Consider the following 25,293-nt stretch of genomic DNA (forward strand, 5'->3'; position numbering starts at 1 on the left):
GAGGATAAGATATTGCATGAAGATCCTGATACTTGGCTTTTCCACTGTTCATGTGAGAAAGCAACAGAAAGACATTCTTAGACATACCCTTAACATACCCTTCCTGAAAGCAATTACTTACCACCGTATTCCAGACAACTGAAAAATGAATCAAATAAAGAATCTGCCTGCAATACAGGAGAGGTAGGTTGAATTCCTCGGTTGAGAAGATCTCCTGGAGAAGGAAATGGCAATCTACTCCAGTATTCTTACCTGGAAAATCCCATGGACAGAGGGGCCTGGTGGGCTACAGTCCATGGGGTTGCAAAATAGTAGGATGTGACTGAGAATGAGAAAGAAATAAAAATTGTGAAATTCATGGTATAAAATGATTGATGACCAGTAATTAACTTAGTAATGCTTACATTAAATCTAAATAATTATTACCAATATACCTGCAGAAGGGCTTCTCTGGTGACTCAGATGGTAAAGAATCTGCCTGCAATGCAGGAGACCCAGGTTCGATCCTTGGGTGGGGAAAATCCCCTGGAGAAGGGAATGGCAATCCAGTCTAGTATTCTTGCCTGGAGAATTCCATGGACAGAGCAGCCTGGCTGGCTACAGTTCATGGAGTCGCAAAGAGTAAGACACAGCTAACACACAACACAGCACACACATACCTGTAGAACAATACAAACATTAAAAAAAAAGTCTTTAAAGAGAATCATGTAATATATAAGTGTATTAACCAGGAATCTTCAGAGAAACAGAACAGTAGGATGTGTGTGTGGTGTATGTGTGGTATATATATTTATGTGCTCCAGTACTCTTGCCTGGAAAGTCCCATGGGCGGAGGAGCCTGGTAGGCTGCAGTCCATGGGGTCTCGAAGAGTCTGACACAACTGAGCGACTTCACTTTCACTTTTCACTTTCATGCATTGGAGAAGGAAATAGCAGTCCACTCCAGTGTTCTTGCCTGGAGAATCCCGGGGACGGAGGAGCCTGGTGGGCTGTTGTCTATGGCGTCACACAGAGTCAGACACGACTGAAGTGACTTAGCAGCAGCAGCAGCTGTGCACACGATATTATAATATCGTTATAATGGAAAGTTCCTTAATAACCAAGATCTAAAAGGAGAAATTGTATCCATAAAACTGGGAAATATTCAGGAGTGAACTGAAGGAAAGAAGTGTATTTACAGCGTATGCATGCAAACCAGATCTCTAAATGTAGAGGTGGGAAGAGATGTGTCCGGTCAGCTCTGTGAGCCAGTATGAGATGCCTCCAGCACAACCTGTCCATGTGTGTTTACCTGCTGCAATCTCACCTACTTTACCTCTCATCCCTGCTTTGTTTGTATTTGCCTGATAGATCTTCCTCTAGTACTTTACTCTTCCTATATATTTTAAGCAAATTTAACCCATTTATACTTATTGGGTTAAATTTGGTCTCATATCTGATATTTTGTTTGGTCTTATATCTGATATTTTGTTTTATGAATATTGCCTTTGTACTTCTATCTTTCAATAATATGGATTTCATTGCCTTTTTTTCTTCTTCTATATTCTTTAGGGTTTTTGAAATTTGTTCTCTATAGCACAGTTTTCTAGTGTCCTTTCTGCTTTAAACTATCTTCAGTTTGGATTTAATTCTTCTACTAGAGTTTAAGTTTTCTTGAGTTCTTTTTTTAAAATTTCACATGACTTTTTTTTTTTTTTGGTTGTATTTTTGCCCTCATCTTTTTAGGCTCCCTGCTTTTGTTTCACAGAGGATTTTTTATTTTCCATCTATCTATCTGCCTACTTACCTACTTATCACCTGTGGATAGGTGTACAGTTACTTGCTATTTACCAACAAGTATTTTAAAAAATTCTTTCCATTTCTTTTAGAAAATCATTTTTAAATTATGCTTTTCTCTGAGCCTTTAGGGTAATATTATCTTTCCTTATGTTTCAGTGCCTTTTTATAGGCTTTAAATGTGAATCATAATTTTAAGGAAGCAAATCTTTGCATCATTTAATTAACTATTCCACCAAAATATTGCTTATGAATAATAAGATCTGTGATATTTTGTGGCAATGGATTATGGGTCCCAAGTTAGAGAACTCCAAAGAAAGTATATTCTGTGTATTTTGAAGTCCCAGAAAAAAAGAGTTTTAAAATAACTCATGATCTCTAGAACTTATTTCCATATACTGAGAAGACAGTCTAGATATGAGGAATTATTAGAAACTTAAATAGAAGGGAAATATTTGGTATAAAAATTGCCTTATTTTGGTAGTAATATTTTATTCATTTAGAAAAATAAAATTTTATTAGACGTTTCTCAGTATGCTACTAAAAGTTTGATATTTTAACCTTAATTCATAACACTGAGGGTTTTAACAACATAAAGAAATTTGAATATTTACAAATTGGTTTAGTGGAGAACTCTCAAAAAAAGCAACGCTTATTTATAATTGTCCCGCCTCTTTCTGCCTTTCTCAGGAACAGTGAATTTTAAGTGCATCAGCACCAGAAATTTATGAATATACAAATATCTATGATCACACATCAGACTTAGCAGAACCCTGTATAAGTAGAACAACTTCATATAAAATATTTGCAGGTTTCCAAATGTTTGTTTCTAAGTGTTCCTATAGAGAAATATGAGAGATGTCTATTTTTACAGTCTTAGAAGGCACGTACATTTCAGGTACTGGGAGTGAGAAACACCTGGGGGTGTAGGAAGAGCCAGAGATACTTTATTTTGACTTCAGACCAGCTATCAATACTTGCCAAGAGCACCTGTGCTGTGAATTAGTCAGTTTCTGCTCTCAGACACCCTGTTGTGTGATTCTCTGCAGTGGTAACTCCTTGTGGTTGGAGTGTGCAGGCAGAGTGTGCTTGATTAATGGACTTAGATATTAAAATACATTCCTATACATCTGAAGGAATTTCTGCTAATATGGTCTAGGTGCATGTGACCCAGAAGTTCGTCTTAATTCTCCGCTTTGGGGTAACTCAGTGTCTAAAGTGGCAGTGTGCTTCGAGGACAGAACACATGGACTTCAGTCCTGTGGATCTGGACTGAGGCCCCTCATTGCCTTAATGGACCATGTGACCTTGGGAGGTCACGTAGGTATCATTCATAAAGCATTTTGCCTCCAGTCAGATTCCCCAGAAACAGACCCTGTGGTGAAGATCACCGTGTGCTTCAGCAAGGGTTCAGAAAGACAGAGCTACAGAGAGTATTATGAAATAAAGAATTTATCATAGGGTCAAAAAGTGGAACGACTGAGAAATTATAACCAGGAGCCATTTTTTCTGGGTCTCTGTTGTTTTATCTGTAAATTTGAGATAATAAAAGCTTCCATGCTAAATAGCGCAGAGTGGGTACTCAAAAAAGTAAATTTCCTTCAACAGGTAAAGCAAGTTCTAGGCAAAACCATTAACTACATCAGTGGCTCCCAGAATCTCATTTTGCAGACTGACACAGTAACTTTAAAAAACGCAGCAGAAACTCACACAACATTGTAAAGCAATTACACTGAAATAAAAATTTCAAAAAACGGGGAAAGTTATGAATGAGTGCCAACTTTTAATTTTGCCAAGTTATGACATCAGATAAGTACTTACTAGCTATGATCACCATCATTTCGTTAAAAAACCCGACAGTTTATTTATTTATCTACGTCTGTGCTGGATCTTTGTTTCTGTGCACGAGTTGTCTCTAGTTGCTAAGAGCAGGAGCTAGTCTCTAGTTGTGGTGTACGGGCCTCTCTTGCTGCAGAGCAAAGGCTCTAGGGCATGTGGGCTTCAGTAGTTGCGGCACGTGGGCTCAGCTGTGACTCCTGGACTCTAGAGCACAGGCGCAACAGTTGTGGCACATGACCTTAACCACTCCACGGCATGTGGGATCTTCCTGGACCTGGGATTGAACTTGAATCTCCTGCATTGGCAGGCAGATTCTTTACCACTGAGCCACCAGGGAAACCTAAGAAACAACATTTTAAAACCAAAAAATGTAAGGCCATTGATTATCACCAACTTAACAATAATGATGGACCATGTTGTCAGTTTAGCTTTATGGTGACATGATCCTTATTTTTCCTCTAATACCACACAGGTTAGTGAACAGTGTCGTGGGCAGGCTGGTACCCAGGTGTGTATTTTGAGGAAGAATTGAACTAAGTAGCAACTGAATATAGTCTCCTCTCCTTCACTTGTCTGCATCTCTTAATCCTCTCTGCTTCCTCCTCATTCATTTGCAGGAAATCTATTGCCTTCCCTCAATGCACCAAAGGTACTCCACTGTGGTAGCCCTATATCTTATCCTCCCTCTCTTCCAGGGCAACTAAAAGACTACATTTCTCAGTCTCCTTTGATTGACAAGCCATGTGCCTAATTCTGGCCAATGGGCTGCAAGTAGAAATATCTGTCAATCCTAGATGAAAGCATTTAAAAGCCAGTGTGTGATTCTCCATCTTCTTTTTCCTTCCATAGTGAAGTGTCTGTTGAAGTGGAAGTGCCACAGAGGGAAGCAGCTACCACACAGAGAGTAGCTTCCCTCGAAATCTGCCTAGACACAGAGGGCTTTGCAAGAGCAAGAAATAAACTTGGGTAAAACCTGTGAGATATTGGTATTGCCAATTACTGCAGTATAATGTGGTCTGCTCTATCCAACACCAGCATAGGACCAAAATCTATTTGACCTAAGCAACTTCACATCTGGTTTTGTTAACAATTACTGCGTAGAAATAAATATTAGTCTGAAAAGAAAATAATTTCTGACTTTCAATTTTTTACTTTTTAAAGTTCTAATGCTTTCTTCTATCTGAGCCATCCCGGGAAACTATGTTGCATTGTCCTGTTCAATTCAGTTCAGTCGCTCAGTCGTGTCTGACTCTTTGCGACCCCATGAATCGCAGCACACCAGGCCTCCCTGTCCATCACCAACTCCCAGAGTTCACTCAAACTCATGTCCATCGAGTCAGTGATGCCATCCAGCCATGTCATCCTCTGTCGTCCCCTTCTCCTCTTGCCCCCAGTCCCTCTCAGCATCAGAGTCTTTTCTGATCTAAATTAAAATGTCATAGCTTAGTTGGAGGAAAAACATTCAGCCAGCCCTGAGTTCCCTTTATTATTTACCAGATGCGATTGTAAAGCTGCTTGTTTGTGGGCATTCTCAGAGAATCTGGACAAATGACTTAGCTCTTGCCTTTTCTCCAGGGTTTTGTTATTCTTTTAAAGTTCCTGTTACATAAGGTACAAGATAAATGCAGCATGATATATTACTTTAGATTGTTTTCAAACAGTGTAATGGACAGTTTGCTCATTGATTAAAAAATGTAGCCAAGACCATTCATTTTGATATTAAAAATTCAATTGTTGATTGCTACTTATTTGTTTTTTAGGCATTTGTATATACCTACTGGAGAAGACAATGGCACCCCACTCCAGTACTCCTGCCTGGAAAATCCTATGGATGGAGGAGCCTGGTGGCCTGCAATCCATGGGGTTGCTGAGGGTCAGACATGACTGAGCGACTTCACTTTTACTTTTCACTTTCATGCATTGGAGAAGGAAATGGCAACCCACTCCAGTGTTCTTGCCTGGAGAATCCCAGGGACGGGGGAGCCTGGTGGGCTGCTGTCTATGGGGTCACACAGAGTCGGACATGACTGAAGTGACTTAGCAGTAGCAGCATACACCTACAGAATTTTGGTCTCTGGTAAAAACATGAAAAATGGCAGCTGTATGCTTGAAGTTCAGGGTGCCTTGGATTTATGCAAAGGACTTTGGGTTTTATTTTGAAAACAACTGTTGCGTCCTCATATCCTATAACTATAGTCCACTGGAAAGAAATTGTCCTTTTCTCCTGAATTTAGAGCAAGTTCAGAGAGTCACTGAACTCAGGAATAGAATCATGCTGATTGGCCAGGCCTCAGTCACATGCTTACTCCTGAACCAATCATCTAGAGCAGGAGTCAATAAATCAGTCCAAAAGCAGCCTGCCTATTTTTGTTAATAAAGTTTTATTGGAACATGGTCACATCCATTCCTTTAGTGTTGCCTGTGGCTGCTATGACCCTAAAATAGCAGAGCTGAGTAGTTGCAACAGAGGCCATATGGCCCACAAAGTCTGAAATATTTATTTTCTGGTTGGTCCTTCACAGAAAAAGTTTGCCGACTCCAGGAGTGTATTAGTTTGCTTGGGTTGCCATACAAAACTATAGACTGGGTAGATTGAACTATAAAAATTTCTTGTCGCAAATTCTGGGGGTTAGACGTCTAAGATCAAGATGTCAACAGGGATGGTTTCTTCTGAGGCTTATCTCTGACATATAGAGGGTTGTCTTCTCCCTGTGTCCTCAGGTGGTCTTCCCTTGTATGTGTCTGCATCCAACTTTCTTCTTTTAATAAGGATGCCAGTCATATTGGATTAGGGCCAACCTTTATGACTTCATTTTATATTAATTATCTCTTTAAAGACTCCCAGATATATTCATACATACCCAGTCGAATGCAGAGTTCCAGACAATAGCAAGGAGAGATAAGAAGGCCTTCTTCAATGAACAATGCAAATAAATAAAATCAATAGAATAGGAAAGACTAGAGATCTCTTCAAGAAAATTGGAGATATCAAAGGAACATTTCATGCAAGGATGAGGACAAGAAAGGACAAAAATGGCAAGGACCTAACAGAAGCAGAAGAGATTAAGAAGAGGTGGCAAGAATACACGGTAGAACTATACAAAAAGGTCTTAATGACCCCAGTAACCACGATGGTGTGGTCACTCACCTAGAGCCAGGCATCCTTTAGTGTGAAGTCAAGTTAGGAAGCATTACCACAAACAAAGCTAGTGGAGGTGATGGAATTCCAGCTGAGCTATTTCAAATCCTGAAAGATGCTGCTGCTAAGTGCTGCACTCAATATGCCAGTAGTGGCCACAGGACTGGAAAAGGTCAGTTTTCATTCCAGTCTCAAAGAAGGGCAATGCCAAAGAATGTTCAGGTTTGCAGTCATTTCACATGCTAGTAAGATTATGTTCAAAATCCTTCAAGTTAGGCTTCAGCAGTATTTGAACCGAGAACTTCCAGCTGTATAAGCTGGATTTAGAAAAGGCAGAGAAACCAGAGTTCAAATTGCCAACATTCATTGGATTGTAGAGAAAGCAAGGAATTCCAGAAAAACATCTTTTTTCTGCTTCATTGCCTATACTAAAGCCTTTGACTATGTGGATCACAACAAACTGGAAAATTCTTAAAGAAATGGGAATACCAGGCCGCCTTACTTGTATGCAGGTCAAGAAGCAACAGTTAGAAGAAGATATGGAACAATTGATTCTTTTAAAATTGGGAAAAGAATATGACAAGGCTGTGTATTGTCACCCTGTTTATTTAACTTATATGGGGAATACATCACAAAAAATGCTGGGCTGGATGAATCACAATCTGGAATGAAGAGAAATATCAACAACCTAGATATGCAAATGATACCATTATAATGTCAGAAAGTGAAGAGGAACTAAAGAGCCTCTTGATGAGGGTGAAAAAGGAGAGTGAAAAAGCTGGCTTAAAACTCAGCATTCAGAAAAGTAAGATCATGGCATCCGGTCCCATCACTTCATGGCAAATAGAAAGGGAACAAGTGGAGCAATGACAGATTTTATTTTCTTGGGCTCCAAAACCACTGCAGGTGGTGACTACAGCTATGAAATTAAAAGATGCTTGCTCTTGGAAGAAAAGCTATGACAAACCTAGACAGCATATTCAAAAGCAGAGACATTACTTTGCCAACAAAGGTCCATCTAGTCAAAGCTATGGTTTTTCCAGTAGTCATATATGGATGTGAGAGTTGGCCCATAGAGAAGGCTGAGTGCCAAAGAATTGATGTTTTTGAACTGTGGTGTTGGAGAATACTCTTGAGAGTCCCTTGGACTGCAAGGAGATCCAATTAGTCAATCCTAAAGGACATCAGTCTTGAATATTCATTAGAAGAAGTGATGTTGAAGGTGAAACTCCAATACTTTGGCCACCTGATGCGAAGAGCTGACTTATTGGAAAAGACCCTGATGCTGGAAAAGATTGAAAGCAAAAGGAGAAGGGGGTGGCAGAAGATGGGATGGTTAGATAGCATCACTGACTCAGTGGACATGAATCTGAGGAACTCTGGGAGATAGTGAAGGACAGGGAAGCCTGGTGGGCTATAGTCCATGGGGTTGCAGAGTAGGATATAACTTAGGGACTGAAAGACAGCCACAGTGGGGTGAACTGACCTGCTTGTAGAGATTATGAATCAAAACAGTATGTTAGAGGGAAAAATATGTCTATCTTCAAGTGTAAAATAAAACAGCAAAACCAAAAGCTGTAAACACAACCTCTGTTTTTTTGGCAATACACTTCTGAGCTGTTGTCTGTGAGAGCTTTGGTATCTTGATCTTAATCTTTAAATCAAGGGAAATAGAAAAAGTACAAGATAAAGTACTCACAAATAGTGGGTTTACATTAATTCCATGGATCTCTGCCAGCACACAAAGTCCATTTAGCAAATTGGCAAGGATTCTTATAATGGTAGTGTGGACACAGAAGAATCAAGCAAAAGGTACAGTTTGCTGTGTCTGGGGAAAGAATTCTTGGGCCAAAAAGCCAAAAAGAGAAAAACAAGAATGACTCAGTCTCCAATGGCTTGTTTTCTTCACAGTCTTGAAGAAGAAAATGATCTGAATAAATTAGGACTGAGTCATTATAATGGTTCTCTAATACCCAAAGCACCAGAATCCAGACTACCTGGGACTTGTTAGAAATTCAGATCCTCAGGTTTTACCCCAAAATAACCAAATCAGGAACTCTGAGGGTGCACTTTGTGTTTTAACAAACCTCCTGGTGATTCTGATGCAATGCAAAGTTTGAGAACTACTGAGCTATTGAATTCGGAGAAGCAAATGGCAACCCACTCCACTGTTCTTGCCTGGAGAATCCCAGGGACGGGGGAGCCTGGTGGGCTGTCGTCTCTGGGGTCGCACAGAGTCGGACACGACTGAAGCGAGTTAGCAGCAGCAGCAGCAGAGCTATTGAATTCACTCACATTCAGAATGAAATCTTTAAGCTAAGGATTGCTGTATCAATTACGATAAGGTTCAGCAGTTGCTTGTAAAGGAAAACCAAAATAACAGTGTCTTAAATAAGATAGGTTTTTTTTCTCCCCTTGTACATAGAAAAAGTGCAGAGGTAGGAATTTAGAACTGATTGTGGCTTCATGATCATCAGTGACCTACGCGCCTTACATTTTTTTTGTCTACTACAATGTCTGCTTTCATAGTCAAAGTAACTCATGGTTCAGAGTGGCTGCTGGAACTCCTGCAGTTACATCCGTTTTTCCAGGCAAGAGGTAGAAAGCAAGGGAGGAGATAAAAAGGTACATCTCTTGGGTGAATCAGATTTCTTTAAGAAGCCTTCTTGGAAACTCTACCCAACAAGTTTTTCTCATATAATATTCACTAACTCTGGTGGTAGAGAGAGAGGCCTGGAAATCTTTCTTCTGCTGGTCACATTGGCCCATGAAATAAAATTGAGGTTCTTTTAGTAAAAAAGAGAGAAGTGAAAATTGGAAGAAGATAGTGGCTCTCCTTCTCGTTTCTTTCTAGAAAGGTGATCAAGATTTGAGCAGATATATTTGGAGACGTTTTCGGGGAGAATTGCAGACTTGAATTTGGGCAAGCCAGATCAAACCAGGGAGGATGGTACCTGAAGAATTTTGCTACGTGTGAAGGGTTCTTGTGTTTCGATTGCTTCCTTTTACAACTCAAAGGAAAGCTCTAGCAGTGAGAACTTTAAATGTTTACATTTTATATTGAAGTTTCCTTCTGCAACTGACCCAGGTCTTCAATAAAGAATTAGGACGATACTGTACTGGCATACTTTGTGTTGGTGGTCTTGGGGAGACAGACACTGCAATAAAGGAAAGAGAAGTGTTTCAGGGCAGATGGACTTGAGTGACCATGATGTACCCACATGCTTGTGGGCAAAGTGTGTAACACATTCCTCCCAAGGAACATGAAATGATTTCAGATAGTACACAAAAATAACATCAATAGCACCTAACAAGTACTTAACTCACTTGAGTCAGTTGAAAATCACAAACTTTGCCCTTCCACCTTTCCTCCTTTTTTCTGTTTGGGACATGGATGTGATATCTGGAGCTCTAGCTGCCATTTTCTGACCATGAGGCAACACTGAGGCTGGAAGCCATATGCTAAGGACAATGTTGTAGAAAGAAAGCAGAAGCTTACTTTCATAATGTATATCTACTTTTGTCCTTAGTCTGTCTACCTCTGGTCTTCTTCTATGTGTGAGAAAAATAAACTCTTAATTCATTTAAGCTGCTCTTAATCTTTTAGGGATTTGTTCTTAGCTTCTGAATACAATTTTTAACTGATGCAGAACCATCTTTTGCTATTTAGGACTGTTATATGCTTGTAGGCACATTAATCACTGTCATAATTAATGTGAAAAACTGCAGTACTTTTATTAAGGGGAATTAAACTCTAACTTTAAGCTAATAATATCAATAATAGGTGTTCGTAGTATGTTCTGAAGATAGCTGTAGCCTGTCATTACCCTATTAGGAGATGACATTTCCAGTTACAGCAAGGATTTTGGTGGCAGCTACAGGATCATTGCTCTCTGATTGTCTAGTTGTTAGAGAGTCCAAATGAACTTGGGCGAATTCGTAATGACGCACTGCGTTTGAGAGGCTTTCGTGCATAAAATGATTTGTTTAGATAAGAATGGTGCTTGTCAAGGCGAGAAGCAGGCCCCAGGGGGCGGGCACTTTGAATAGAGATATACAACAAACTGAGTGGGGGTCACGATGTGATGGGAGAGGTCACTGTATGTGTTCTACCCGTGGCCAGGTTTCTTCTTCCCAGAAAGCAGTGGAGGTGAGCTCAAATTGCAACATTGGGTGGAGAAGGACGAGTGGACTTTGCTTCTCCTTCTTGTCAAATGTATCTCATGGTCACTCTTGACTCCAGGGTAGCAAACCCTGGTTATTGAGTAAAGTGTGTAAGCAAATGTTACTCTTTCTATGTATGAGGCCCAGATATCAATTCAGAACACAAACTGATATACGATATATGGGTGCTTATAACATTTCACAGCAGGAGGGGAGGTCAGAAAAAGAAAGTCTAGATGGCTGTCTGGGGAGTGACAAGGAATACAAGATTGAGAAACACCTGTGTATCTAGTGTGCTAGACCACATCAATGGTTCCAGTTCTTCACTCCGTGATCCCATGTCTTTTTTTTTGTTGTTGTTAAATGTCTAATTTAATTTATTTATTTTTAGTTGCACTGGGCCTTCGCTGCTGTGCTGGTTTTCTCTAGTTGTGGCGAGCAAGGGCTACTTCTCTAGTTGCATTGCACAGGCTTCTCATTGCAGTGGTTTCTCTCATTGTGGAATAGAGGCTTTAGGGCACCCGGGCTTCAGTAGTTGTGGCACGTGGGCTCCACAGTTGCAGTTCGAGGGCCATAGACCACAGTCTCAGTAGTTGGTGCACAGGCTCAGCTCCCCGATGGCATTGTGGAATCCTCCCGGAGCAGGGATCGAACCCATGTTCCCTAAGCTGGCAGGCGTACTCTCAGCCACTAGACCACCAGGGATGTCCCCCATTTTTTTTTTCCAGGGTTAACAGCTTAATTTAATCTCTGAGATTCCTTCAAGGAACCTTGAGGATCAGAAAGGCATTTATAAAACATCATCTGCACACCTAATTTTTTCTCCACTTGATGTTTTCTTCTGATGTTTTGATGGATTTTCACACCCATTCCTGACACGCCTTGCATAGAGGCTCTTGCTGCATTTCTTGACTTTGGGTTTTTACCTGCGTCATTTGCCTTGGCCAGTGGGATTTTAGAGCTGGCGGTGTGAGCAGAGGTTTGCACCGCGCTTGTATAGTTAGATTGTGCTCTTGCATCCTGGTGACCTTGAAACAACTGTCCCTCTGATTTAGGCCCCTTAACAAACCTGAATGGAACCTGTAACCTGGAGGCATCCAGCCAGTTGCAGCCTAGATGAACCAACCCACACCCAGTCTAAAGACCCATGAACACAGGAATAAATGCTTTTTGTAAGCCACTGAGATTTTTAGGGAGGGTGGTGGTGGTGGTGGTGGTGTTGGAATTCATTCTGCAGCATTATTATGGTAATAATTGCTTGTTTCATCTAGGGGTCCTCCAAGAGAGTCCTGATCCCTCAATAGTCAGTACCACTTTAAAATTTGGGGCCCATTGCAACAGAATTAATCAAGTTCTAGTTTATTCATTTTAATTTTATTATTGCTTTTTTGATGTGGATCAATTTTTTTTAAGTCTTTAAAGAATTTGTTACAATATTGCTTCTGTTTAATGTTTTGGTTTTTGGCGCCAAGGTGTGTGAGATCTTAGCTCCCCAACTGGGGATTGAACCCAACCCCCTACATTGGAAGATGAAGTCTTAACCACTGGACCACCAGGGAAGTCCCCAGTGAAGTGAAGTGAAGTGAAAGTCGCTCAGTTGTGTCCGACTCTTTGCGACCCCATGGACTGCATAGTCCATGGAATTCTCCAGGCCAGAATACTGGAGCAGGTAGCCTTTCCCTTCTTCAGGGGATCTTCCCAACCCAGGGATTGAACCCAGGTCTCCCGCATTGCAGGCGGATTGTTTACCAGCTGAGCCGCAAGGGAATCCCTGAGCCACAAGGGAAGTCCGCAGGCTGTACCTTCAGTTAGATAGAATCATTACTTCTGCTGTAGAATCTGCCTTGCAGTCTTTTCACCTCTATTTCTAGGTCCGGACTGGATTCCACTGGTGGCTGCCACTAATTGGATTACAGTGAACTCTAATTTCATGAGGGTGTTTTGGATGCTTTGTGGCTTTTGCTGGCTTCCTATTTATCTTTGGATGCTTTAACTCCTGCTTTGTCCCAGCATTCCTTTAAAGACATGATTTAGTTATGTTTTCATTCCATTCTCTCTGAAATTGAAAGACTTTCTGGTTGGTGTGGGAAACCAAGGACTTTGGGTTAGTGAGGTTATCCAGTAATGTTTATAAGTCAGAAATGAGCTTTTACTTTAATTAATTAAGCATTATTCGGTCTGAGCTCTTTTTTTCCCCTTGCTGTGAGCAGGATGTGAAGTGAAAATCAGTTATTTGCCAGGATTCTTTTTCCTCTGTGTCTTCAAATGTATGTAAATATCCTAAGACTTGGCTCAGTGTAGACAAAACAGTTTTGCTTCAGATGTTTTTGGATGTCACATAGACACAACCTCATTATAACATCTTTGAAGAGTCGTTTTCAAGAAACACTTCAAAGGAATTGCTGATGCATTGGCTTCTAAGAGGAGTTACTATTTATCACAAAATTTTATGGCCTTAAAGTATTTTGTGTGTAGTAGAGAAAAATATCATTGAGATAGATTATATTTAAAAATGCAATCAGTGAGTAGTCAAATGAACAAATGTATTTAAACCCTAGCCAATAAAACACAAGAGCATGATATATTGATTTTGCATTTCCTTCTGAGCACGATTCTGACATAAAAGAAAATTCTCAATTAAATTAGAAATTACAATAACTATAATTTATGACTGAGTTCATGTCATGAAAATGAAAGCATGGAGTCACAGAAGAAGGGATGATATTTGCATACCACTGATAATTTTTAAAGTATAAGATTGCAAATAAGCTTCACTTTATCTTCTTGCAATTTCTTTATTAAGAAGCCAAATTTTTCTCATTGCTTAAATGTTTCTCTTGCAGTGAGGTGTTAGAGAACCTTATTTGTTTGTGAAGTTGTTACATTGGAGCCTTCTACCCTGCAGGCCAGCGTTTCCATCTCCCAGCCTATATTGGCACTCCTGTCCGGTATTTTACTATTAAAGGGGACTTCTCTGGTGGTCCAGTGGTTAAAACTCTGTGCTCCCAATGAAGGGGGCATGGGTTTGATCCCTGGTTGGGGAACTAAGATCTCACATGGCAAAAAAATGTGGCCCATCGACCTGCAGCACTGGACTCACTTGGCAGTTTGATAGAAATGCAGAATTTCAGGCCCTGCCCTGGACATACTGGAGAAGGGGATGACAGAGGATGAGATGGTTGGATGGCATCACCGACTTGATGGACATGAGTTTGAGCAAGCTCCGGGTGTTGGTGATGGACAGGGAGGCCTGGTGTGCTGCAGTCCATGGGGTCGCAAAGAGTCAGGCAAGACTGAGCAACTGAACTGAACTGAACTGAAAGGATTCTTATCCATATGCACTGAGAAGTGCTACAATCTACCTTTCCTTTGGTTGTCAGAACTAAGAAGTTTGCTTGTGGTTGTGGGGCATTAACCACATCACCTGTTTGGTTCCTTCTGTGCTCCTGGGCCTACCCATCCTTACATAAGGCTGTCTTTAAATGTTGAGTGCACTGAGACACAAGCTCAGCCACATGCTTTGATTTGCATGGCCCTTAAACAGAGAGAGAGAACTTGGACTTGGCTCTAGTTCCCTGCAGGAGGTCTGCTAGATGGGAGAGAGAATGACCCCCTGACTACAGATTACTTTGTGTAGGGGAAAACTTGGTGTGTGTGGACCTGGCTTGGGGTGGGGGTGGGGTTCTATATTGCAGCTGCCACATGGGACCGTCCTGATCACTGTGGGTCCCAACTTCCCCTGCAGGGCCGGCTGTCCTGAGGAGGAGCTGGGAGGGGAGACCCCCAGGGTCTCTAGGGGCTGAGGCTTTCCTTTAAGAGCTGAACTTAAGACACAGAGCTGAATTTCAACTCAACTTGAGCCTTTTGGCCCTCACCATGAAACAAGACTCAAAAAAAAAAAGTGTCTCATTTATTGATCACTTACTATGTTCTAGGGGTTTCCCTGGTGACTCAGGGGTAAAGAATCCGCCTGCAATGCAGGAGAGGTGGGTTCAATCCTTGGCTCAGGAAGATCCCCTGGAGGAGGGCATAGCAACCCTCTCCAGTGTTCTTGCCTGGGAAATCCCATGAACAGAGGAGCCTGGAGGGCCACAGTCCTTAGGGTTACAAAGAGTCGGACATGACTTAGCAACTAAACAACAACAGCTATGTTCCAGACACCAGTCAAGCTGCCTGTGTATATCATCCCTTTCAGTTCGAATCCTTCTGAGAGGTTGTTCTTCCTATTGCCATTTTATAGATGAGGAAACTAAGGCTTAGAGGGGTTATGTGGTTGTTCAAGGGGTTATGTGGTTCGTAAGTGATAGAGTAGGATTTGAGCTTCAGATGAGTCTGATGTCAAACCCAGGCTCTTCTTATGCCATAAAGAAACAAGTACCTGCTGTTGTCAGAGCAATGAAGTGAGGGTTAGGGCTTTAGGGTTTGTGGATGAGGTTGCCCCCCACACAAGGATGATAGTCAAGAGGGATGTGGAATGCATTAATGGTAAACACAGTGCCCAGTGCGTTCCTTCTTCAGTCCTCGGAACTGCACTTCTGTCATCTATGTGTCTGCGTATGAAAGTCCAAGAGGGCTTACACTCTAGGTCCACAGACCCCGCCGGCCGCTGGAGAAGGAGCCAGGTGCTGCTTTGGCTTCTTGTCTCATGACGTGAATGAGACGTAGGATGTGGGAAGAGGCCCATCACTCATGGAGAAAGAGGAAGGGGCCGACTGGCTCCTGCCTTTATCACAGAACCCTGCTGACTGGTGAAATGTGCCCACAGACTTGTCTCTAGCTGTCACCATCCAGTCAGCAAGTCCTCTTCTCATGGGGCTGGCAGAATTTGGGGGGGGGAGGAGTCAAGTGTCCTACTCCCTTAAAAGTTCAGGTGGGGGACTTCTCTGGTGGTCTAGTGGCTAAGACTCTGAGCTCCCAATGCAGGGGGCACAGATTTGATCCCTGGTCAGGGAACTATATCCCACATGCCATAACTAAGACCCAGTGCAGATAAATAAATAAAAAATAAAAAAGTTCAAGTGGGACTTCCTTTATTGTCCAGTGCTTAAGACTCTGTGCTTCTACTGTAGGGAGTGTGGGTTCAATTCCTGGTTAGGGAACTAAGATCTGTATGCCATGAGGCACAGCTAAAAAATAAATCATATGCTTTACCCTGAGAAATGTTGGTTCCAGTTGGAAAGCACGCAGTGGGGTCTTGGAACCTGCTGGTGCCAGCTTGCAAGAACCAATGTATTTGTCTTTTCCCAACTCTGCATCTGTGGATGTCGTGATGGTAGTATTTACACCACAGAAACTGGCAAATGCTACACACCAGGGCATCCTCTCCCTGGAGAGCCAGTTGTTAAACACTTGCCAGCACACCTCTGAGAGCAGATGCATACAAACACAAAAAATCCAGAGTAATTCATCCATAAGTTATACCTAGTATTCAAGTGAAGTCCTCTCCCATATGTAGCAAGAGAAATTTCTCGAACAGATTTCTAAGCTCTGGCAACCAATCTTTTTTTTTTCAAAAATAATTCCAGTGAATTCAGAATTTGTAATGACGGAAATTGATGTGGATGATCCATCAGGCATTGAAAGAAATTGGAATAGCGGTTATCCCATTGGAGCCAGCCTGTCACACTGCAGCCCAGCTCAGAATCCTCTGGGGGGTTTATTAAAACTCAGATGTCCAGTCCTCACCTTCAGAGTTTCAGATGCCATAGCTCTGGGCTGGCACCTGAGAGTTTGCATTTTTAGCATGTTCTCAGGGGATGCTGCTACTGCTGGTCTGGGGACCACTCTGTAGGCTTTGTCAGCCACTGGGTCAGAGTCAGGGACTGATTCCAAAGCATCTCAGTGAGAATGTGAGTGAGGCCAGGGTTAGAAGAGGGGAGGGATCTGACGGCAAAAGGAAGGAGTAAAGGAAGCATCCCATTTTTTATTTATTTTTATTGGAGTATAGTTGCTTTATAATGATGTGTTAGTGTCTACTGTACAACAAAGGGCATCAGTTATACGTACACATATATCCCCTCTTTTTTGAATTTCCTTCCCACTAAAGAGCGCTGAGTAGAGTTCCCTGTGCTTTACAGGTTCCCGTTAGTTATCTATATTATACATAGTAGTGTACATACGCCAACCCCAGTCTCCCAGTTCATCCCCTCCCTCCCTTTCCCCCTTTGGTGTCCACGCATTTCTTCTCTACATCTGTGTTTCTCTTTCTTCTTTTCAAATAGGTTCATCTGTACTATTTTTCTAAATTCCATATATATGTGTTAATATACTATCTCTTTCTCTTTCTGACCTCTCTCTGTATAACAGTCTCTAGGTGGAGGCACCCCATTTATTAAGTACCTACAAAGTGCCGGACATTAAGTGTAAAGTGTCTTAGATATATTGTTTCCTTTAGCATCTTCTCTCCTGAGTAAATGCATTCAGAGTGGATGTCATGGAAACAAACACAAAGATCTGGGGGAATGACCATTTGCTCCACTGCGGAAAACTGAAGATGCCGGAGGTAAGGAAGGAGTTTCCTTCTTCTCTTGATTCCTGAGCTTGGGTAATAATGTCATAATCTGTTTGAGATGGGCAAAACACAGAGCAGAAGTGGAGGAAATGTGCTTTGTTATGAATGTCAGCCACAGGGAGGATGGTGGTTCCAACTTCCCAGTGTCTGCCTCGTCCCAAGGCGGCCATTCCCGGGTGGAGCAGGTGCCTTGCAAAGGAAAGGGTGGGGAGAGCAGCAGCCGGGCACCTTGAAGAGCATCCTTTTAAATCACCACCATGCTTGAGCCTTATGCTATTCCTTTCAATTTTCTCAGTACTACAATTGTAAGTAAAAAGCAATATTGCAACACATCCGATTATAACCAGATTCTTGTCCCCTAGGACTCATCGAAGAGAAAAAAAAAACGAATTTATGGCTGTGAGAAGTCATTAATCTCTGCACTTATGGCTCTGCACATGGTTATGGAGCAACTGCAGGACTGGGACTGACTTGCTCCCTCGCTCTCCTTTCTCCAGTGATGCACTTTATCAAGTCCCGGCTGAGCGTTTTCTTATAAATTAGACCCTGAAACATGGGCTTCATAAGCACCTTGGTTAGGAGCCACTAAATAAGATTTCTTGTTTGGTCTCCTACCCTGGGATCATCCTTCTTTTCTAGTGGGATGTCTCATTTGCGTGAAACTTTTCTTTGATAGTCGAAAGTGGTGTTTATTTGGGGGGAAGCAGAAAGGAGGCAAAATGTCTTTGGAAAATGGAGAAATGAGGCATTTTGTGATTTTACTGCATGAAAGATTTTCTTCTGGATTTATTAGGAATCAACTACAAGTTACACTTCTCTTCCTTATCTATATTCCTTATATATCATTTCTTCTATGTTCTTTCTGCTACTTAATGTAAGTTAATACTTCTACATGAATGCTTAATGTATTATCACTTAATACTTCTTGTATTAATACTCAGTACATTAAAATGTAATGTATTAGTTATCTTTCACTGCATGCTAATATTAGTATGCACTTAAGAGCTTAAAACAACTCACACATATTATCTTACCGTTTCTTTGGCTGAGGAATCTGGATACAGCTTGACTGGGTCTTCTGTAAGGCTGTGATCAAGGTGTTAACTGGGGCCGTGGTTTCATCTGAAGCTGGGGAAAAATCTATTTCCAAGCAGGTGTTGGAAGGATTTAGTGCCTTGCTGTAGGACTGACGGTTTCAGTTTCTTATCTTCAGTCCCTTCAGAGGCAGCCAGTATTCTGTTCAACCCAGAGTTTCCCAACACAGCCACTTGTTTCCTCTGTGCCAACAAAGAGAGAGATGCCAGCAAGGCAGGTGCTGAAAGCTTATGTAATGTAGTCACATAGAGCATGTTGTCTTTGCCATATCCTTTTTTTTTTTTTTTTGGGAGTTTTATAGCTGCTTTACGATGTTATGTTGATTTCTGCTGTACAATGAAGTGCATCAACTATATGCCATACATAGCAATCCCAATCTCCCAGTTCACCTCACTCCCCCTTCCCCTCTGTGTCCATGCATCCGTTCTCTATGTCTGCATCTTTAATCCTGCCCTTCAGATAGGTTCATCTGTACCATTTTTCTAGACTCCACATATATGCATTAACATACAATATTTGTTTTTCTCTTTCTGACTTACTTCAGTCTGTATCACAGACTCTAGGTCCATCTACATCTCCACAAATGGCACAATTTAATTCCTTTTTATGGCTGAGTAATATTCCAATACATATATTAATATGTACCACATCTCCTAGTTGAAGGTCGTGTCTACACTTAAGGGGAAGATGACGTCAAGGGTGTGAATTCCAGGAGGTGGAGATGATGGGGGCTACCCTAAGAACTTGTCTGCCACAGCAATAGTCATCAGTAATGATGATAAAAAAATAGCAAATAATAACTACTATTATTTGGTATCTAAACCATGCATTAATCTTCAAAGTTTGTATTTGGGGAAGGAGGGTTTGAATGGGTTCACCAGATGGAGAAATAGAAGATGCAGTCTACATGCATAAAGAAAATCAAGGACATGGATCTTTTTTTTTTTTTTTTTAAACTTTACATAATTGTATTAGTTTTGCCAAATATCAAAATGAATCCATCACAGGTATACATGTGCTCCCCATCCTGAACCCTCCTCCCTCCTCCTAGTCTACAAATAATAAATGTTGGAGAGGGTGTGGAGAAAAGGAAACCCTCTTACACTGTTGGTGGGAATGCAAACTAGTACAGCCACTATGGAAAACAGTGTGGAGATTCCTTAAAAAACTGAAAATAGAACTGCCTTATGATCCAGCAATCCCACTGCTGGGCATACACACTGAGGAAACCAGAAGGGAAAGAGACACGTGTACCCCAATGTTCATCACAGCACTGTTTATAATAGCCAAGACATGGAAGCAACCTAGATGTCTATCAGCAGATGAATGGATAAGAAAGCTGTGGTACATATACACAATGGAGTATTACTCAGCCATTAAAAAGAATTCATTTGAATGAGTTCTAATGAGGTGGATGAAACTGGAGCCTATTATACAGAGTGAAGTAAGCCAGAAGGAAAAACACCAATACAGTATACTAACGCATATATATGGAATTTAGAAAGATGATAACAATAACCCTGTGTACGAGACAGCAAAAGAGACACTGATGTATGGAACAGTCTTATGGACATGGATCTTATAGACAAAGTAGAGAGTTCACATGGAAAGTCTTTGGTGGACCATGGGAGAAGGTTTGTGCATGCCAGGTTAATAACAGGTCTGCCCTATGCCTATCGGTTAACAGACAGATTTAAAAGGTTTTATAGAGAATGAATTTATGGCTACTTGGGGGAACGATTGCAGGGGGAAGGATAACTTAGGAATTTGGGATTGACATGTACACAATGCTGTATTTAAAATAGATAACCAGGGGACTTCCCAGATAGTCCAGTACTTAAGAATCAGCCTTGTGATGCACGGGACAAGGGTTCAATCTCTGGTCTGAGAACTAACGTCTCACCTGCTGTGGAGCAACTAATCCCATGTGCCACAACTAGAGAGTCTGTGTGGAGCACGGAAGGATCCCGCATGATGCAACGAAGGTCCTGTGTGCTGCAGCTAAGACCCAGTGCAGCCAAATACATAAAAAAATGATAAAAAAACAATATAAAACAATGAAACTATTGCTATTATTAGTGGATATGAATATTTTGTGTTGTAAAATAAATCTAAACCCAAACTTCAAAAGGCAAAAAAAGATTTTAAGGCAGAGGTTCTATTTAAAGCAGAGCTTCTGTGTTTGTCCAAGTGCCCTTCTTACCCTATACTTCTAAATATATTGCTTGTGATTACTATTCTACTTTTTCATTTATCAGTTTGAAGCACAAATCACTGCTTTTCTACTATTATAGAGGAAAATTTGGGTCTTTCATAATTTTTAGTCATCATCCTCCCAAAAATGTTATTTGACGATTAAAAAAAATTAAGTCAAAAATTAAATCAATAGGTTTTATAAAAGGGCTGTTATGTAAAATTGTTCACAGATGAATTAAATTTGTGTGGGTGTATTCTCACTCCCTGACCCTAGCTCCCACGAGAATCCTAATAGTGGATTCAGGGCAGTGCACATCAGTGGTGGGTTGGCTCCAAGCTCTGCACAGCGTTTGGGACATCAGTATTCCTAAAGATCAGGCTTCTGTCACTCTGCTCCAAGGAAACTGTGCAAATGAAACCAGAGACTTCATGTGGGAGGTGGGTGGCAGTGGTGGTTTAGTCACTAAGTCATGTCTGACTCTTGCCCCCCTGTGGACTGTAGCCTGCCAGGCTCCTCTGTCCATGGGATTTTCCAGGCAAGAATACTGGAGTGGCTTGCCATTTCCTTCTCTAGGGATCCCAGGGATTGAACCTGCATTTCCTGCTTGGCAGGAGGATTCTTTACCACTGAGCCACTTAGGAAGCCCTCCATTGTAGATTGCACTGTAAATGAAGACAAAGACCACTGAGCTGAGAGAATAAAGTGATTGGTATATTTATAGAACCTGGGCATTTTGGGCCCCGTATTGAACTCAAAGCTGGCCTGGAAACCTCACTCTGATAGGCAGCGTGCACTGTTCATGAAGACTTGTCTAAAACTTTTATTTTTTAATTAAAAAAATTTTTTTTATGTATTTTATTTTTGGCTGTGCTGTGTCTTTGTTGCTGCTTGGGCTTTTCTCTAGTTTCCACAAGCTGTTGTGGTGTTCAAGCTTCTCATTGCAGTGGCTTTTCTTGTTGCGGAGCACAGGTTCTAGGCACACAGGCTTCAGTAGTTGCAACTCTCAGGCTGTAGAACACAGGCTCAGTAGCTGTGGCACATGGGCTTAGCTGTTCTGTGGCATGTGGGATCTTCCCAGATCAGGGGTCAGACCTGAGTCTCCTGCGTTGGCAGGCAGATTCTCTACAACTGAGCCACCAAGGAAGCCTTGTCTAGAACTTGTTTAAACTCCGATGTTATTGTTCGCAAAACCCTGGATGTCTATGTGTTTTATTCTGCCGTCGATGGGAAATAGGAACAAGAGCAATAGCGATAAATTTCCCTATTACTCTTGGTGCCCAGGAGGCATCTCTGACTTGGGAAGATGAGGTAGATGCCTCACATCAGGAGAGTTTAACACTTTAACCCATATCGTTGCCACAATATGACATATCAGCTGGAAGGAAAACTTGCAGCTTGTTATGCTGTTAATTCTGAAGTAACTACAGTGCTTAACTGCTTGTGCTTGAAGGAGTTATGATCTTTTTTTATTTCCAACTGACTGTACTGTAACACTCATTTTTAAATTTAAATAAATATAAATACAGTGAAAAAGGACCTTAACCCAGCTCTCAGGACATGTGGGGCTTCCCTGATACTCAGTTGGTAAAGTATCCTCCTGCAATGCAGGAGACCCTGGTTCGATCCTGGGTTGGGAAGATCCCCTGGAGAAGGGAAAGGTTATCCACTCTAGTATTCTGGCCTGGAGAATTCCATGGACTATGCAGTCCATGGGGTTGCAGGGAGTCGGACACAACCGAGTGACTTTCACTTTCTTAGGACATGTGGTGAGAGCAATGGGCTCAGGGACCACACCATGTCTCCCATCACAGGCAGCTTTTTAAATCTATGAGTGAAACCAATATTAGTAGTCTCCTTGATGCATTTCTTGGATCACTAGAAACTGTGCCAGTGGAAGCAAGGAATCATTACAGTGCCAGAGTGATGTCAAAAGTGGGAAAAGCCTCGCACTCCCTGAATTACCCAGGGAGAACCCTTCGCAGTTTTCGGAAGAATTCTAACATCTCATCACATGGGGCTCATGAAATGTGCTGACCCAAACCTTACTCAGGTTCCCAGGTGGCTCAGTGGTAAAGAATCCATGTGCTATTGCAGAAGACACAGACTCGATCCCTGGGTCAGGAAGATCCCCTGGAACAGGAAATAGCAACCCACTCAAGTATTCTTGCCTGGAGCATTCCATGAACAGAGGAGCCTCATGGGCTACAGTACATGGAGTCACAAAGAGTCGGACACAACTGAGCAACTGATCAAGCCTTACTCAGAGAGAGAGGCTTTCACAAAGATTAATTAAGACCCATATTATGATAGCATCCAAAGTGCTCTCCTATCAGTTCTTTCTCCTTCCAGCATAACTTGGTGGTCCCCTATTCACATGTGATCAGTGTTAGTGGTGGGGGAAAGATGAAGGTACGTTTATCAGGAGAGACCTTTTTGCCTGAGCAAACTGATATTCCAGATAAAAATCCTTTGGCATCCTTGACAAACTTCAGAAGCTCTAATGCTAGATTTTTATAAATAAGTGTACCAGCTGGGAATGTGTTTGACTACATGTAACAAATAGTGGCTTAAGCATTGTAACTGTTTTTCATGTGGCAAAAAGTCCAGAGGTAAGCAGTCCTCCAAAAAGAGTGCAGACAGTTCTACTGTAATAGGACATAGGTTACTAAAAATAACTGCATTATATTCGTAAATTGCACAATAGAAACCACAAGCTTATGAGAAAGATGAGATTGAGAAACAACATTCAAAAACATCAGTTCAGTTTCGTTGTTCAGTCATGTCTGACTCTTTGCAACCCCATGAACCGCAGTATGCCAGGCCTCCCTGTTCATCACCAACTCCCGGAGTTTACCCAAACTCATGTCCATCGAGTCGGTGATGCCATCCAGCCATCTCATCCTCTGTCGTCCCCTTCTCCTCCTGCCCCCAATCCCTCCCAGCATCAAAGTCTTTTCCAATAAGTCAACACTTTGCACGAGGTGGCCAAAGTATTGGAGTTTCAGCTTCAACATTAGTCTTTCCAATAAACACCCAGGACTGATCTCCTTTAGGATGGACTGGTTGGATCTTCTTGCAGTCCAAGGGACTCTCAAGAGTCTTCTCCAACACCACAGTTCAAAAGCATCAATTCTTCAGTGCTCAGCTTTCTTCACAGTCCCAACTCTCACATCCATACATGACCACTGGAAAAACCATAGCCTTCACTAGACGGACCTTTGTTGACAAAGTAGTGTCTCTGCTTTTTAAAATACTGTCTAGGTTGGTCATAACTTTCCTTCCAAGGAGTAAGCGTCTTTTAATTTCATGGCTGCAGTCACCATCTGTAGTGATTTTGGAGCCCAGAAAAATAGTCTGACACTGTTTCCACTGTTTCTGCATCTATTTCCCATGAAGTGGTGGGACCGGATGCCATGATCTTCGTTTTCTGAATGTTGAGCTTTAAGCCAACTTTTTCACTTTCCTCTTTCACTTTCATCAAGAGGCTGTGTATTTCTTCTTCACTTTCTGCCATAAGGGTGGTGTCATCTGCATATCTGAGGTTATTAATATTTCTCCCGGCAATCTTGATTCCAGCTTTTGCTTCTTCCAGCTTAGCATTTCTAGTGATGTACTCTGCATATGAGTTAAATAAGCAGGGTGACAATATACAGCCTTGACATCCTCCTTTTCCTATTTGGAACCAGTCTGTTGTTCCATGTCCAGTTCTAACTGTTGCTTCCTAACCTGCATACAGGTTTCTTAAGAGGCAGCTCAGGTGGTCTGGTATGCCCATCTCTTTCAGAATTTTCCACAGTTTGCTGTGATCCACACAGTCAAAGGCTTTGACATAGTCAATAAAGCAGAAATAGATGTTTTTCTGGAACTCTCTTGCTTTTTCTATGATCCAGCAGATGTTGGCAATTTGATCTCTGGTTCCTCTGCCTTTTCTAAATCCAGCTTGAACATCTGGAAGTTCATGGTTCACGTATTGCTGAAGCCTGGCTTGGAGAATTTTGAGCATTATTTTACTAGCATGTGAGATGAGTGCAATTGTGCGGTAGTTTGAGCATTCTTTGGCATGGCCTTTCTTTGGGATTGGAATGAAAACGGACCTTTTCCAGTCCTGTGGCCACTGCTGAGTTTTCCAAATCTGCTGGCATATGGAGTGCAGCACCTCCACAGCATCGTCTTTCAGGATTTGAAATAGCTCTGCTGGAATTCCATCACCTCCACTAGCTTTGTTCGTAGTGATGCTTTCTAAGGCCCACTTGACTTCACATTCCAGGATGCCTGGCTCTAGGTGAGTGATCACACCATCGTGATTAACTGGGTTGTGAAGATCTTTTTTGTACAGTTCTTCTGTGTATTTTTGCCACCTCTTCTTAATATCTTCTGCTTCTGTTAGGTCCCTACCATTTCTGTCCTTTATTGAGCCCATCTTTGCATGAAATGTTCCCTTGGTATCTCTAATTTTCTTGAAGAGATCTCTAGTCTTTCCCATTCTATTGTTTTCCTCTATTTCTTTGCATTGATCGCTGAGCAAGGCTTTCTTATCTCTCCTTGCTATTCTTTGGAACTGTGCATTCAAAT

General features: G+C 41.7%; 1 long non-coding RNA gene across 1 annotated transcript in view; it reads left to right on the forward strand.

The window, feature by feature from the left end:
* LOC138985608 (uncharacterized) overlaps positions 1 to 23,651 on the forward strand; it is a 45,207-nt gene extending 21,556 nt beyond the window's left edge. Inside the window, exons 3-4 of the long non-coding RNA XR_011462642.1 lie at positions 17,313 to 17,420; positions 17,792 to 23,651. This is a non-coding gene — a long non-coding RNA (uncharacterized lncRNA). The remainder of the gene's footprint in view (positions 1 to 17,312; positions 17,421 to 17,791) is intronic.
* Positions 23,652 to 25,293: the final 1,642 nt, after the last annotated feature.

This window comes from Bos mutus, chromosome 25 (assembly GCF_027580195.1).
Source record: "Bos mutus isolate GX-2022 chromosome 25, NWIPB_WYAK_1.1, whole genome shotgun sequence".
NCBI lineage: Eukaryota > Metazoa > Chordata > Mammalia > Artiodactyla > Bovidae > Bos > Bos mutus.